We start from the raw sequence: 17,047 nt of genomic DNA, 5'->3' as shown, positions 1-17,047 counted from the left end.
TTACGCTGGCTGAAATAAATCATTTAGGAAGATGTTGGTTTAATAGATGAAATCTAACAGTTGTAGCTACGCCTGTTAAGAAATTTGCTCAGAAATTTCGAGATTTCTGTCTGTAAATGTAAAAGTGTGTAAATTACCCAGATAACAGCTGGATTACTTTGTGGTTTCTGAAGACTATTATATCAGAAACATCCAAAACAAATCTGACGAGTCACAGGATTATTTCTCTCTATTTCTCTGAGACGAGTCTGCCTGTTTGCCTTCGGTCGGCGAGTCAAATCGACGCAGAGCCTACGGCAAAAGCATTCTGGGAAATTTTCATACCCCCTCGCTCGCCACGTGAGCATCTGAAATCCCTCGATTTGAAGGGGCTATTCTCAGCCCCTAGCCCTCGTTATGCCCCCTCCCCCTTGGTGAAAAGAGGAATTGGGACACCACTACCTTCACGGGAACGCGCAAAAGTTAGGGTTAGTGAAGAAAACGAGGGTGAGGGGGAGTATTGGGACGCCGCCTAAGAATACGAGGGACCGGCTTCGGGGGAATAAGAATACCAGGGGCCGGCTTCGGGGGACTAAGAATACCAGGGGCCGGCTTCGGGGGACTAAGAATACGAGGGACCGGCTTCGGGGGACTAAGAATACGAGGGACCGGCTTTGGGGGACTAAGAATACGAGGGACCGGCTTTGGGGGACTAAGAATACGAGGGGCCGGCTGAGGGGGGACTAAGGATACGAGGGGCCGGCTTCGGGGGACTAAGGATACGAGGGACCGGCTTCGGGGGACTAAGGATACGAGGGGCCGGCTTCGGGGGACTAAGGATACGAGGGACCGGCTTCGGGGGACTGAGAATACCACGGACCGGCTTCGGGGGACTAAGAATAAGAGGGATCGGCTTCGGGGGACTAAGGATACGAGGGGCCGGCTTTGGGGGACTAAAAATACGAGGGACCAGCTTCGGGGGACTAAGAATACGAGGGACCGGCTTCGGGGGACTAAAAATACGAGGGACCAGCTTCGGGGGACTAAGGATACGAGAGACCGGCTTCGGGGGACTAAGGATACGAGGGACCGGCTTCGGGGGACTAAGGATACGAGGGGCCGGCTTCGGGGGACTAAGGATACGTGGGACCGGCTTCGGGGGACTAAGAATACGAGGGACCGGCTTCGGGGGACTATGGATACGAGGGACCGGCTTCAGGGGACTAAGAATACGAGGGACCGGCTTCGGGGGAATAAGAATACGAGGGGCCGGCTTCGGGGGACTAAGGATACGAGGGGCCGGCTTCGGGGGACTAAGGATACGAGAGGCCGGCTTCGGGGGACTAAGGATACGAGGGGCCAGTTTCGGGGGACTAAGAATACGAGGGACTGGCTTTGGGGGACTAAGAATACGAGGGGCCGGCTTCGGGGGAATAAGAATACGAGGGGCCGGCTTCGGGGGACACCGGGTCCTCAGCGCTGGCTTCGGGTGACACCGGGTCCTCGGCGCTGTCTTCGGGGGACACCAGGTCCTCGGCGCTGGCTGAGGGGGGTCCGTGACTATCACAGGAGCAGGAACAGAGGCTGATGCGCCCGGGACCACCGCCGGAACAGGAGACGATGTGCCGGGACCAACGCCGGAACAGGAGACGATGTGCCGGGACCACCGCCGGAATAGGAGACGATGTGCCCGGGACCACCGCCGGAACAGGAGACGATGTGCCGGGACCACCGCCAGAACAGGAGACGATGTGCCGGGACCACCGCCGGAATAGGAGACGATGTGCCGGGACCACCGCCGGAATAGGAGACGATGTGCCCGGGACCAACGCCGGAACAGGAGACGATGTGTCCAGGTCCACCGCCGAAACAGGAGACGATGTGCCGGGACCACCGCCGGAACAGGAGATGATGTGTCGGGACCAACGTCGGAACAGGAGACGATGTGCCGGGACCACGCCGGAACAGGAGACGATGTGCCGGGACCAACGCCGGAACAGGAACAAGCTGGGGCTGGCGCCGACGTCACCCCCCCTGGGCTTGAACACACCTGGTCCCCCCTGGAGCCAGGCATGTTCCCCGGAAGGGGGGCTCCTCTTCCTCAACCCGGCGCATGTTCTTCTCCGCCTCGCGGCAGAAGAACTCAAGGAGGGTGAGGAACTTTCCTGCTGGGTCCATATTGGCTGGTCCGTTCTGTCACCGAGTGGTTTGTTGAGGACCCAAACACAGGAGAGCGGGAGGCAGTTGGAAAAAACTTAAATTTATTTTCCAAAGCAAAACCAAAACCAAAAGCGCTGCTGAGCAGGATTAAAAGGCAGACTAAAAACAAGAATCCAAAAACTTGACGAAGAAAACATGGAGGGAGCAAACAGTACGGACCAGCAAGGAGCAGGGAAAGACAAGACTAGGGCCACGTTTACACATAGCCGGGTATTTACAAAAACGCATATTTCCCCTTCTATGTTTTGAAAAATACCCTTGTTTACACGAACCCACATAAATACGCTGTTACGGTGCTATGAGCAGCCAAACCTGCAGGGGGCAGTGTAACGAGAAGCATAAAGTCATGCTAGCCAATCGGAATCCTGGAAAAAAACGTCAACAAATGACACGTGTGAAGCCTGAATAATATGGTTCTGCGTTAAATCGACGGCGTAGCCTACGTACAGTGCGCGTCGCCGCGTACCCTACGCCGTAGGCTCTGCGTTGGTGTAACGCGGAACCATAAATCAGCCTTGACTGCCAGTTACTTTCGAAACGGAACGAGAGTCTTTCGTTTGGAGTGACAGAGAAGTGGAGTTACTTTTAAGTGTGACTTTAGAATATAAAACAGGTAAAATACAAGAAAATATTGACGGTGGCCAAACTAATTGTAAACACAGGTCGCACACATGATGCTGGTGACGTTTCTGTTGCATAATGTGACATTCTGAAGCCTAATTGTCCGTGTCCCTCTGTTTACAAGCAAACGTGAAAACAGAATTTTTGAAAATCTCCACTTTGGCCGGAGTTTTCAGAAATTATCGTTTTTGGTGACTTTGAGCTTCGTTTTCGTGTAAACGAACGGCCAAAACGCATGAAAACGCCACCGTTTTTGCTACGTGTAAACGGGGCCTAGATATACACAGAGGATAACGAGACACAGGTGCAGACAATCAGGGCAGATGGGAAACAGGATGGACAAGACAGAACTGAAACTGGGGGAAATGTCAAATCCTGACAAAAAAAGTCGGAATGTCGAGAAAAAAGTCGAAATGTTGAGAAAAAAGTCGAAATGTCGAGAATAATGTTGAAATACAATTTCGAGAAAAAAGTCGAAATGTTGAGAAAAAAGTTGAAATGTCGAGAATAATGTTGGAATACAATTTCAAGAATAAAGTTGTAATTTCGTGAATAAAGTCGAAAGTTCGCCATTTTTCGCAACATTTCAACTTTATTCACAAAATTTTGATTTTTTTCTCAACATTTCGTCTTTTTTCTCGAAATTGTACTTCAACATTAATCTCGACATTTTGACTTTTTTTCTTGACATTTTCTCGACTGAAGTCATTGTTATCCGTCTACATATATATTAGATCTGTTTCCTTATTATTTTATTATTTGTCTTTTTCCTTCTTTCTTTTTTCTTGGAAGCATATGCTGACATGTGTTCTCATATGCATATTTTATTTGTTTATTTTTTTACATTTTTTTATTTCCTTTGTTGATTTTTATTTGTTTTCTTTTGCTTTTTCTTAAATTATAAAACAGGTATTCTTTGCACAAACTTGTCTTACTTGATGCACAAAAATGCTGTAATGAGAAATAATGTTAATAAAAAAAGATATTAAAAAATAAAGATCTCTGTAAACGTTTGTGCTGTGGATGTGGTGGCGAGGCGTCGCTCCGCCCGGCAGGGTGGAGTTAAAGCAGCAGCTCTGCTCGGAGCGGACAGGGAGGGAGCGCACACAAGAAAAAAAAGTCACTTTTGGCCTTTTCCCCTTCTCTTAAATCTAATTCTGTCGAGGGGAACAACTTTAGAGAGCCCGAATTGACCCTGGTTTCATCGTCAGAAGAGCCGTCGACGGGATCGGATTCACGGATTCAACAGGTCAGACGGAAACGTTTCTAACTTTGAAAAGTTTTGAAGGGCTGTAAGGAAGAGGAGGCGCTGGGTTTGGAGCAGAAAGTGTTCGCAGCACGACGGTCCGCACAAGAGCCCGGACGACACGGTCGAAGGGAAGGGAGGGCTGCAAACAAACCCTCCGCTTGAGCTTCACAAATAAGAGAAAGAGGAAGCGGGTCGTCGGGAAACACGCGCCACATAGACAGCGAGCCGCGCCGTGCCGCGGACGCAGAGTGTCGGGGTGTATGTGTGTGTGTGTGTGTGTGTGTGCGTGTGTGTGTGTGTGTTTGTGAGCATTTTCGCTGGTGTGTGTTATGAAACGGCCACAGTGCGAGCAGTTCCGCGTTTTAAACGGGCTGCTGTCATGAGACCGCCCTGCTTTGCTTTTTGTCTGCTCCTTTTATGACCTGCAACCAGCGGTTCTGTCGCTGCAGCGGCAAGCGCCACTCTAGCGGCAGCGCGTCATTGTTGCTTCCGCTAGAGCGGCAAGCGGCCGCCGCTCCAGCGGCAGCCCGTCATTAAAGAGAACCTATTATGAAAAACAGGTTTTCTCTTGCTTTAACATATATAAAGTGGTCTCCCCTCAGCCTGCCAACTCAGAGAAGGAGGAAAGCAACCAAATTCTGCAGTGTCTGTACAGCCGCACGGATGAACCGTCCAGTGTCATGTGGATCTACGAGCCAATAAGATTCTGCTCCCGTCGTTACGTAACAACGGGCGTGATTTACATAGGTTGGTCTCCGATGCGCCTCCACAACTAACTCCGTCGGCCGGAGCTTCCGCCATTTTTCCGTAGCGGTGTATCGCGTCATTCAGGCAGCCAATCAGCACAGAGCCTCATTATCATAGCCCCGCCCACTCAGAATCCTGCATAGATAATGAGGTTAGAGAATGGGAAGATAAAGACATGGCTCAGAGGCTGAATTTCTAATTTATTTAGCAAAAACAATCAAAAGTTTGTTTTTAAGACATTCAAAGCCTGTTTAAAATAGGTATTAGTTGCCATAAAAGGTCCCCTTTAAGCTGCCGCTGGAGCGGCAGCCCGTCATTGTCACACTGCAGCGCGAGTTTTGACTCAGACCAGAAGGAGAGCACACATTAGGCCCATTTTAAAATCCTTACACTGGCTACCTGTTAGTTTTCGTGTTGATTTTAAAGTTCTTTTATTAGTTTCTAAAGCGCTACATGGGCTTGCATCAGAGTATATTTCAGAGATGTTTTTATTCTATGAACCAGGAAGGAACTCAGATCCTCTGTCTCTTCCTCTTTAGCTGCTCCACAGAGTAGAACTAAAACTTTTGGTGATGCTGCTTTTAGCCACGATTCCGCAAAACTGTAGCCTGCCGGAGGATCTGAAAGGAGCTGGAAATGTGGACATTTTTAAACGTAGACAAAAAACTAATCTCTTTGGTCTGGCTTTTATGTAGCATCAAATTTTATAGTTTTATTCTGTAACATTTTTTAGAGGTATTTGTTTCATTTATTTATCTATTTCTTGTAATGTTTTTATTATTATTATATTTTATTGTTGTGGACCGATTATTTTTTAGCCTTAATTCTTGAACTTTTATCATTATTTCATTTTAATAAACTATATTGTATGTCAGTGTGCATTGGTCTCCCAGTTTTTATTTTTATTGTGCTTAGTTTTCAATCAAAATGTTAAGCACTTTGTATTTCATGTACCTGGATGAAAGGTGCTATACAAATAAAATTTGATTGATTGATTGATTGTTGCTGCCGCTCCAGCGGCAGCCGCCATTGTTGCTGTCGCTCCAGCGGCAGCCGCCATTGTTGCTGCCGCTGCCGCTAGAGCGGCAAGCGGCCGCCGCTCCAGCGGCAGCCCTTCATTTTTGCTGCCGCTAGAGCGGCAAGCGGCTGCATTGTTGCTGCCGCTGGAGCGGCTGCCGCGCTGTCGCGGACGCGGCGGCATGGGCGTGTCGCACCGGGAGAAACGTCGCCTCTGGCTGCACATTCTTCACAGCAGCACAGGAATCTTGTGTCGTGGGTGTGTTTGCTTTCGAGGATAGGATGCTTAACAAGCTCCAGATTCGATTTTTAAAAAGAAAAGTAAAACTTGTTTAGAAGATCCTGTCAAGCGTGTGTATTCATTGCTGCTGCTGTGTGGTGGGAACTTCCTCATCCAAAGTCCTCAAATCTTAGGTTAAAAGTGTGTCTATTAAATGTCCAAAACGTAAGAGGTGGCTGGCAACGTTTCATAGGTTTATAGTTTTTGATTTGATTTTGTACAAGTAGAAACAACAATTAAAGAGAAGATAAGAAAACGAACCAACGAAACAAAGAATTTCATACTTTAACACTTAATTTACATGTGCAAAAAGGAGTAGGAAGAAGTGTAAACTTATTTAATCCTACCCCCATTCACTAATCATTTATTAACACGTATTTATAATAACTATACTATAATTATACTCACACACTTACCTATACATACATATAGTTGAGTATTTCTATATATTTGTACAAACATGCCCATATAAATATTTATATAAATGTACTAATTTACACCATACTATCTATATTAACTCCATCTGCTCTATATCTATGTATATATCTACTTACACACGTATTCACACGTGTGTAAGTAGATATATACATAGATATAGAGCAGAGCATAGTAATCTGAAGAAGTTTCTATTTAGAGGAATAAAGCAGTTTTAACGTCTAAGACGAAGACATCTGGTGTGCCTCAGTAATCACAGTTTATATTTATAGCCTTTTGTTTGTCTGTCATAGTTTTGGTTTTCTGATTTCATGTTGGCGCAGATGTTTTGAGGGAAGGAAGGATTCTCTATCTGCTTCTCTCCTGTTGGTCTCACAATTTTTAAGTTGTCTTCAACTAAACTTCAGGAAGTTTTTTTACATGTTTGAGGAAAATAAATTTTTTGAAATCACCAAATGAGCAAGAAGTTTGGATGATATGGAAAATGAAAACGATAATGCAGGGATTTTTAGATTTCCTTTGAATTATTTCCATTAGGGCTGCACTGTATATTGAAAATGAATTGATATCAGTAAACTGTAGTAGATCACTTCCCATTGACACTCAGTGTGGGTAAATGGCACATGTGACAGTTAGGAAGTGTTTCTGCAGGCAGGGTGCACCTTCTCTTTCTTTAAAAAATAGTAGTTTATGTACCTTTTTAGAGGTAAAGTATTGGTCTATTATTCAAATATGACATCACATATATGTTGTTCTAATATCGTTCAACCCCATCATGCATCTCATTTTGTATTTTAGACCTGAAATACATTTGGGACAGTAAAGCTTTTACCACTTTGTAATGTTATAATTGGTTGTCACAACCTTTATAACAGGGGTCGGCAACCCAAAATGTTGAAAGAGCCGTATTGGACCAAAAACACAAAAAACAAATATATCTGGAGCCGCAAAAACTGAAAAGTCTTGTATGTATAAGCCTTAGAATGAAGGCAAATTGTGAAAGGCAAAATCAAAATGTTGAGAAAAAAGTCGAAATGTTGAGGAAATAGTCAGAATTTCGTGAAAATAGTCAAAATGTCGAGAAAAAAGTCAAAATTTCGAGAGAAAAGTCGAAATGTCGAGATTAATGTTGAAGTACAATCTCGAGAAAAAGTCGAAATTTTGAGCAAAAAGTCGAAATGTTGAGAAAAAAGTCCAAATTTTGAGAAAAAAATCGAAATGTCGAGATTATTTTCATCATTGAACCCAACAGTGCAGGGTTGTATTTCTCATACAAACAATGATGTGTATATTATATTGTGTATTTAATACATTGTATATACATATGTATATAACCAACCGAGCTGTTGGCAGCGAATATTTTACAATGTGAGGCTCTAAAAACCCGCGTGAGCTACCTCGTTTCCTCATTGAAACTCCAGCTGGACGTTGTAAGGAATTGGGTCATATTGATGAGCTCTTATCCATCTCCAGGACCGGGGCACATTAGAAAGTGTTCTGGGACCTTCGTGTCCACTTTCTCTTCGTGGTGTGAACACAAAAATATCCTCAGATTCAATAACCGCCCAATACGCCAGCGTCACAAGCAGAGTCGAATGTCTCATTTATATTGTGCTCGAATTACGGCCATAAAGTGATTTGTCATTTAATTTAATCTTTGTGCTCAAGGCAGGTACTTTCCTCTTATTATCCTGTACACCGCCTTTGTCTGGCACTTGTGTGAGGAGATGGGGTCAAAGGTCATCTCCTCACATGGTCACATTACGGTATTAGCACTGGCTCCATTAACATGACACGAATAAAAACTGCCGGTCGGTTATCATAGTTACCCACCGTCGTTTAGGATTCCTGCATCCCCAGATCAGAAAACGTGACTCTTAAATCTGGTTAACTTTCTTAACACAATGAACCCAAAATATTTAAAAGTGTTTCTCTTAATTCATTTTAAATATAATGTTTTGTATTTCAGGCCTGAAACACGCCAGATAGGTTAGCAGAGTATTGCTCGTGAGTAGGCCATCGTGTTATTTCCAACAGCATCTCCTCAGCTGCTCCGTCTTGTATCTGATGTCTTTTGTGGGTTTTAAATCCATCTATATTCTCAGCAGCCTGAACGTAACTGATCATTTTTGAGTTGTGATTCCTTTGAGTCAGATTCCTCATCAAATGGGTTTTTAATTCTCTTGTTCGGAGTAATTGGATCTGAATCGGACCCTGAACCGTGATCAGATTTACGAGGACCCGCTTTGAGGCAAGGTCTCTGTGGGGTCTCGTTCCTCGTGAGGGTGAACTGAATTATAAGATTATGAATAAGCCGTGATGGTAGAAAGAAATGATTCTGTTTTATTGATTGCAGTTACTTGTGTCCGTCAATCACAGGCTTCAACCGTTGACCCGTCTACACTGCAAAAACTCTTACCAGGAATATTTGTCTTATTTCTAGTTAAAATGTCAAATTTTTAGTCAAAAAATCTCCTTACACTTAAAACAAGAGTCATTACCAGAAAAATAACTTATTTGACAATTTTCACCTGTTTCAAGTACATTTTCTTTTAAACTGCAAATGATGATGAGCCTGCACAAACACATTTTTTACCCATGTTACTGAGTAATATGATGTGACAATAAAGTTGATTGATTGATTGATTGATTGATTGATTCACAAAATCTGCCAGTGGAACAAAATTTATCTTCTCATTACAAGCAAAAAAATCATGTTCCACTGGCAGATCTTTCTACTTATTTTAAGTGAAAATCTACTTGAAACAGGTAAAATTGTTGTTTTTTCCAGTGATGATTGTTTTAAGTGTATTGAGATTTTTTTTTTTTACTAAAAATGAGACATTTTAACTAGAAATAAGAGAAATATTCTTGTTAAGATGTTGAGTTTTTGCAGTGTAGTTTGTGGGAGTTCTTTGAAATGGGTCCGGCGCAAGTGCAAGTGATGTAGCAGTCTGCTGGTGGTAGAAGTGTGGAAATAATCTGGGTTCAGTAAATCTTCTGTTCTCTGAGGTTTTGAGAGGCTGGTGTTAAGAAATAAATGTCAGTCTCAGGTGACATCAGTCTTCATCTCCGAGTGCAGATATGATGTCAGAAAACTTGGCTTCAGATGTACAAGTGAATTATGATTTATAAACAGTTTTATCTCTTTAAATGTGGACAAGTGTTTGAATCTTTGTGGGTGAACAGGCCCAGGTTTGGATCCTGGAGTCAAGATTCCCCTTCCCTTCACACGGCTGTAGTTCAGGTTCTGGAGGGAGTTGCAGGTTCGATTCCTGGGTAAAGAGACGCAACGGCGCGTCCTGCAGGCAGGCCGTGGGCGCAGTTGCTACGCTGACCCGTAAATCTTAGGTTCAGGTCACGTTTCCACAGAGCTGGGTATTTACAAAAACGGATATTTCCCCCTCTACATTTTGAAAAATACCATAATTTCCAGGAACCCACATAAATAGCTGTTAAGGTGCTATGAGCAGCCAAACCTACAGGGGGCAGTGTAACGAGAAGATAAAGTCATGCTAGCCAATCAGAATCCTGGAAAAAAAACATCAACAAATGATACGAGTAAAGGCTGAATTATGGTTCTGCGTCAAAACGACGCCGTGCCTACGGCGTGTGGTTTTTGTACACGCAGAGGACACGCCGTCACATGCGCCGTCAGTGACGTGCACCTCCCGAAAATTGTAACTACGCGTCGAGGAGACGCAGACCACACGCAGACCGAGAGGGCTGTGATTGGTTCGTTTGAAAGCGAAGCATTTCCGGTTTCCGGTTTGAATCAGTAGTGAACTTCCAGGGCTTTTTTCTTCGTTTATATGTGATTTTTTTTGTTTTTGTTTTTTGCACAATAGTTGTCCTTATTTCTTTGATTTACTGTGACCGGAAAAAGTCGGATAAACCATTCAGAAAAAGATCGCTAACTAGTGGCCGCGGGGGGTACTGCACCGCAACCAAATGGAGAGACGGAGAACTCTGAACGATTCGTGACGGGGTCACGGGTGCGCCGTGTGCTCTGCGTGTGTGTGACGCAGAACCATACCCGCACCTTAACTTCCAGTTACTTCCAAGATGAACGAGAGTCTTTCATTTGGAGTGACAGAGAAGTGGAGTTACTTTTAAGTGTGACTTTAGAATATAAAACAGGTAAAATACAAGAAAATATTGACGGTGGCCAAACAAATTGCAAACACAGGTGTCACTCAAACGCTGGTGACGTTTCTGTCTCATAATGTGACGTTCTGAAGCCTAAATGTCTGTTTCCCCCTGTTTACAAGCAAATGTGAAGACGGAGGTTTTGCAAATCTCCACTTTGGCCGGAGTTTTCAGAACTGATTGTTTTTGGAGACTTTGAGCTTCGTTTTTGTGTAAACGAACGGCCAAAACGCATGAAAACGTCAACGTTTTTGCTACGTGTAAACGGGGCCTTAGGTTCAGCTTCCTCTTGAATGGATGAAGTGGGTCCGTGTACTTCGCGGGTCCGTGTATCTTTTGGTCATTGGATTTTTCCGTCATGAGTGGGAATCAAAAAACAAAAAACGATTGGTTTATTTGATTTTCCTTTTTAAAACAAAAAACAAATATTGAATACACTGCATTTTTTCTTTTTCTGTGTTAATATGATTTAACAAATATTCAAAATACGCTTTTATTTTCGTTTTCTATTTCATATAAGAAAAATGAAATCCCTAGTCAACAGGAAGGAAAAAACGAACCAAAAACAACCGTTTATTCATATTCGTGCACCGGAAGCTGGCATTTACAACCGAGTGAACTTAGTTCTGGATATTTAACAGGCATTCCTGTGACAATTCTCTCCAGGGGAAGTTTGATTTTAATATTTTATTGGTCGGGTTTACGTGACTCGCAAATGGCTCTGCATGCTGCAGTTCGGGTAACCATGGCAACCATAGCGGCGCTGAAACAACAGATTAAGGATTATTTTTTAAAGATTGATTATGGACTTGTTCCACAGCGGTTTGACGCACAAACACATTTCATGCACGTTGCAGCAGATGTGTCTCCTGCAATGCTCAGAAATGAGCGTCAGAAGATTCTGTGCTCGGCATGATCTGAGGAGAAAAAGGCTACGCAGAGCTGGAGAGCGCTTTGATTCAATCTATTTATGAGGTTTTTATTCAGATGTCCACAGTATATTGTAAATATACACACTGCATGCGACGTGAGCGAGCGTCAGCGTCAAAAACAGTTCCATTGCTTTATTTTTATTGCACTGTCTATACTGGTTGCGAGCGACGCGGCGTCGTTTTGAGCTGGACTTTTGTCTCACGCCCTGCTTCTATTTTCTTCCCGTCGCTCGCGTTGAAAGCCGGTTGAAAGTTGAAAAAAAAGTGTAAAGCGCTGTAGGAAACAGTCATTTCAATACAAGAACTTCAATAAAGTGGCAGCTGCTGGAGGGAGATCGCCAGGCTGGAAGGTTCTGATAAGATAATAAGATATAATAAGAATCTTATCTTAATCTTATTAGGGCTTAATTTGTCCCGGATCCTGCCGGATTGATCGTGTCCTCTGCTTTTTCCCCACATCCCAGTAATGATCTGACATGCTGACATGTTTGCACCGCACGCCGGTCACTCCAGCTGTTCGCTGTTTGATTGCGTAATCACACGCCGTTATTAATTGTTCGGTTTTTTCCCCACTTATTCCACCGAATAATAAGCTTGTTTTCTGTTTAGAAAGTACAAACGTAGGGAGATTACAAGTAATCACCCATCTTTTACTTGTCCCTTTACTCTTTTAGGAGTCGGCTAATGTTAGGAGTTTCTTTCAGGAGCGCACGGGCGGGTGAATAAAGGCTGATTTATGGTTCCGCGTAAAACGACGGCGTAGCCTACAGCGACGCGCACCGTTCGGTGACCGCGCCGCGTACCCTACGCTGTAAGGTCTGCGTTGGTGTAACGCGGAACCATAAATCAGCCTTCTAAAAGGCGAGTCTCAGCTGTCAATCAAAAGAACGTGGTAGAACGTGGGGCCGATAACGCGTTCAGAGCGGGTCCGATGCCACGCATTGCGGCGCGACAGTCGGACGCTCGCATGCAGTTAGGACAGGCTGTTAGGGAGCCGTAGCCTAATTTTTGTTGACAGCTTTGTACTGAACACTGATCACCCCGATCACGTTTGCAGTGTACACGTTTAAAACCCATTAAGCATGTCGGAAGGCCGTTGTGGCTGAGTTTTGTCATTAAACGCCATAAAACTTCTGTCGGACTCAGCGTAGCCTACTTCTCTGTCAGCAGCGCGTCATGCAAATATACAGGACCTAACAATAAACTCTCACGCGGCTCTTAAAAGTACAGGAAAGCCGCAATACCGGCTATCTGTCTTCACTGGGGGTGCATGCTGGAGAAGGTCGGGTTGGAAGAACCTGAGAGAGCTCCATCAGCCATACCATGAATTCCGGCGTCAGGTAAAGTTTGTGCTGCAGTGCAATTTATACATATAATGATAATCACGTGGATACCTCACGCGTGGGACTAAATTAATTCTTCCAACCCGACCTTCTCCAGCATGCACCCCCAGTGAACACAGATAGCCGGTCATTCGGCCATGATGAATCAAAGCGCTCTCCAGCTCTGCGTAGCCTTTTTCTCCTCAGATGATGCCGAGCACAGAATCTTCTGACGCTCATTTCTGAGCATTGCAGGAGACACATCTGCTGCAACGTGCAGGAAATGTGTTTGTGCGTCAAACCGCTGTGGAACAAGTCCTTAATCAATCTTTAAAAAATAATCCTTAATCTGTTGTTTCAGCGCCGCTATGGTTGCCATGGTTACCCGAACTGCAGCATACAGAGCCATTTCCGAGTCACGTAAACGACCAATAAAATATTAAAATCAAACTTCCCCTGGAGAGAATTGTCGCAGGAATGCCTGTTAAATATCCAGAACTAAGTTCACTCGGTTGTAAATGCCAGCTTCCGGTGCACGAATATGAATAAACGGTTGTTTTTGGTTCGTTTTTTCCTTCCTGTTGACTAGGGATTTCATTTTTTTATATGAAATAGAAAACGAAAATAAAAGCGTATTTTGAAACTTTGTTAAATCATATTAACACAGAAAAAGAAAAAATGCAGTGTAATTCAATATTTGTTTTTTGTTTTAAAAAGGAAAATCAAATAAACCAATCGTTTTTTGTTTTTTGATTCCCACTCATGACGGAAAAATCCAATGACCAAAAGATACACGGACCTTCGCGGCCATCCATTTTTTTGTGTTGAAATGACAAAATAAAAATAGAGAAATAACCCAAAATAATCTGTTTCCCATCTTTTGTTTTGATAATAAAAAAACAGAAAACGGATCGTTATTATTCGTTTCCAAGGATACTGAAAACAAGGATTGGACAAATGGGGGGATTGCACATGCACAGTAATAAATGAAGAAAGTTGTTTCTGGTTTTTTTGTTCATCAGATTGAAAATTAACAGTTTTAGATTTTTTTAATGTTGAAACAGAAAATAAATCAAATATGAAATCTGGGAGTGAAACATGAGTTCTACAGAATCTGTAATCTGTCTTCCCTCAGTCATGAAACTGCAGTGCTGTTGTGACAGTCCGTTCAGCTGCAGCGTCCAATCAATAACATAAACTGAACTCTAACATACTGCCCCCCCCCCGTTGGAAACGAAAAGGAAATAGAGAAAAGAGTTTTCCACTCGCTGTTTTAATTCCCAATTTCGATTTTCAAACGCATCAATGAAATCAGATAACGGATAATCGATAACGATCCGTTTTCCGTTTTCCATTTTTTTATTATCAAAACAAAAGATGGGCAACGGATTATTTTGGATTATATCTCTATTTTCATTTTGTAATTTCAAAACAAAAAACGGATGTGCCACGAAGTACACGGACCGAGCTGGAGCCGTGGTGCGACTTACGCACGTAAACGTTTCCAACAGGAGCAGAACGATGCTGCCGGCCATCAACGTCTTCCTGCTCTGAATCCTGTGTGTGTGTGTGTGTGTGTGTGTGTGTGTGTGTGTGTGTGTGTGTGTGTGTGTGTGTGTGTGTGTGTGTGTGTGTGTGTGTGTGTGTGTGTGTGTGTGTGTGTGTGTGTGTGTGTGTGTGTGTGTGTGTGTGTGTGTGTGTGTGTGTGTGTGTGTGTGTGTGTGTGTGTGTGTGTGTGTGTGATGAGCTGATGTCTTGTGCTATATGTGAGATACAACAGGGTATCGTGGATGTTGCTGCCCTGTTGCGGTCACCGGTAAACCATAGTGGACAGGAGTCAACCTTGTGGACGAAATGTGTTTAAATTTTTCCTCTGATGACGGTGTGATTTCGCCTGCAGTCCCCGTGCACGTGTGTTTTTCCTAGCACGCTTGCCGGCGCTGCGCACCAGTTAAGGAAACCTGCTTTTCATTCCAGCGTGCAGCAGAGAGCGGGCCGCGGCGTTGTAACTCGGCCATATTTGGCCAGGACGACGTAAGCTGCCACTACTCCAGCTGAAGTCATGATTTGTTTTAGACCCTAGCCAGTTCCTGAGTCTGAGTCGGATGCCTGGGGCGTTCGTCAGGCCAGAGAGGCGTGTCCAGGGGAGGAGCAGCTCCTACTTCCTTTAATGATCATATGAAGACTTAGGTGGTTGAACATGGTTCAACAATTAAAATTAGTGGTATGGAAATAGAAAGAGTATACGAAAATAGGTTCCTGGGGGTAAAAATTGATGATAAACTTTGCTGGAAATCACATATAAATAGTGTAAAATCAAAAATGTCTAAAACCCTAGCAATAATAAGTAAAACAAATGATATCTTCTGTCAAAGAGAACTGTTTTGTATGTATGTGTAACTCACTCATACATGACTTATTGTGTGGAGGTTTGGGGAAACACCTATAAAACAAATACAAACCCTATTTTCTTATTACAGAAAATAGCTTTAAGGATAATTAATAGATCTGACTATTATGAACCAACAAATAATCTCTTTATTAAATAAAATACTCGTTTTGCTTTTAAAGCCCAGCAGAAACTGCTTCCAAACTGCATTCAGGATTTGTTCCAAATAAAAGAAACCTGCTAGGACCTGAGGGGGAAACTCATGTTTGAGATGACGGCAGTAAGAACAAATATTAAAATGTATTTATTTTTTGTCTTCTCTATGCATTGTTTGTTTCCACGGATTAAAGCTAATGTTTCAGATTTAAAGGGGACATATTATGAAAAACGTTTGTAAAAAACGTTGAAAAATGTTTTTCTTCTTTTAACATATATAAAGTGGTCTCCCCTCACCCTGCCAGCAGAGGGGAGACAAAATCCCATGAATTTCTGCAAGGTCTCTGACCCCCGCCCGACAGAATCCCCCAGTGTCACGTGATTTTTATTTTTTTTGTTGAGCCGATTAGAATCTGTTCCCGTCGTGAGTCACGACAGGAGCAGATTTCCATAGGTTCAGCCTCTGCTGCTGAAACCACGCCCACAACCAGCTCTCTCCGCCGGCTCGAGCTCCGCCATTGTTTAGAAGCGGTGGCTGTTTGAACAGCGAGGGAGAGTAGAAATTAGATTTTGCATCGACACTTACCTTACTTACTTACTTACTACAGAACTACAGATGATCCACCATCTGTTCTCCAAGCTATTTATTAAATAAATGGTCTCTGCTCTTGACCACCGTTTGCTGCGTTACACCGACGCAGCCCTACGCCGTACCCTACGGCGTAGGGCTGCGTCGATAACGCGGCAGCTCCGTGGCGGGACACGGGGGCTCGTTAACCGAGAAGCAGACGCGCCTGCCGGGGGAAGCTGCGCTGCGGAGACGCAGCTTCCCCGGGAGCCGCAGATGATCTACAGGTTTGATGAATGTGGTCGAAAACGCAGATCTTCGGTTATGTGTGGAAGGGTTTTTTTTTTTTAAAACGATGTAATGTGGATACAAATTATTTTATAAACGGAGGGGGGAAATATTCGGTTTGAAAAATACCCGGCTACGTGTGGACGGGGTCTAAGATCCGTTTACACCGTGTAACTGAATGCGAGCGTCCGACTATCACGTGTGACATCGGACGCTCTCTGTCCCTGCTGAAACCGTTAAACTCGCGGCCAGTTAGGACAGTCAATACAAAAAAAATAAAGCAATGGATTTTATTTTGTCGCAGAAGCTCCCTGGCATGGGACATGTAGCCGGCTGCTCTTCTCCCCGGAGCGAGGCTTATTCTCCTCCCCTGCTACATGTCATTCAAGCAGCCAATCAGCACAGAGCCTCATTATCATACCCCCCCCTTCCCTTAGAATGAAGCACAGAAAAAGGGGTTAGAAGCAGTAAAACTATAGACATGGCCCACAGGCTGAATTTCTGATTTATGTAGAAAAAACAAGCTTTAGATTGTTTTTAAGACAGTCAAGGCCTGTTTAAAATATACATTAAATGCCATAATATGTCCCCTTTAAGTTGATCACAAGATAAAAAGGGTGTAAGCTACGGCTTCAGCCTACACGTTTTCGGCCAAAGCAATGTTTATTTTTTTTATTTTACTGTTCTCACCTGCA

The 17,047-nt window shown here is 43.8% G+C and overlaps 1 protein-coding gene across 1 annotated transcript in view; it reads left to right on the top strand.

Moving 5' to 3' along the window:
* The first annotated feature begins 3,887 nt into the window (after positions 1-3,887).
* Positions 3,888-17,047, top strand: part of tln1 (talin 1) — a 256,414-nt gene continuing 243,254 nt past the window's right edge. Inside the window, 1 exon segment of the mRNA XM_061734635.1 lies at positions 3,888-4,069. The gene's annotated coding sequence lies outside the window, so the exon portion shown is untranslated.

Source organism: Cololabis saira, chromosome 11, assembly GCF_033807715.1.
Source record: "Cololabis saira isolate AMF1-May2022 chromosome 11, fColSai1.1, whole genome shotgun sequence".
Classification (NCBI taxonomy): Eukaryota; Metazoa; Chordata; class Actinopteri; order Beloniformes; family Belonidae; genus Cololabis; species Cololabis saira.
The sequence above is the reverse complement of the archived record's forward strand: the minus strand, read 5'-3'. Positions and strand labels throughout refer to the sequence as shown.